This window comes from Cynara cardunculus (genome assembly GCF_001531365.2).
Source record: "Cynara cardunculus var. scolymus isolate 2C chromosome LG 2, CcrdV1, whole genome shotgun sequence".
NCBI lineage: Eukaryota > Viridiplantae > Streptophyta > Magnoliopsida > Asterales > Asteraceae > Cynara > Cynara cardunculus.
Window position 1 is genome coordinate 24,459,701 of NC_037529.1, and position 686 is coordinate 24,460,386.

Consider the following 686-nt stretch of genomic DNA (forward strand, 5'->3'; position numbering starts at 1 on the left):
AGATAGACAGATAGATAGATAGACAGATAGACAGACAGATAGATAGACAGATAGATAGATAGACAGATAGATAGACAGACAGACAGATAGACAGACAGATAGATAGATAGACAGATAGACAGATAGATAGACAGACAGATAGACAGACAGATAGACAGAGAGATAGACAGACAGATAGACAGAGAGACAGACAGACAAACAGACAGACAGAGAGATAGACAGATAGACAGATAGATAGATAGATAGATAGACAGATAGACAGATAGACAGATAGATAGATAGATCCAGTGAAAGTTATGTGCTGGATTAAACAGATGGATTAAAGAGATGGAATCAGTATTGAACAGAATAATAAAGGACTAATGTGCTTTCAAGGGCGAGTTTGGGTACCATGTTTTGGAGATATCCGAAGTATGATATTAAATGAAAGCCATAAGTCCCAATACTCTATCCATCCAGGCACCAATAAGATGTATAAAGATTTAAAACCTTTTTATTGGTGGCCAGGTTTGAAAAGAGATATAGCTCGATATGTGGAACGGTGTCTGACATGTTTACAAGTTAAAATTGAACATCAAAAACCATATGGAAGCCTTCAATCTTTGGAAATACTAGTATGGAAATGGGATCACATTACCATGGATTTTGTTATGAAGTTACCTCGAACTCCAAAGGGATATGACGCG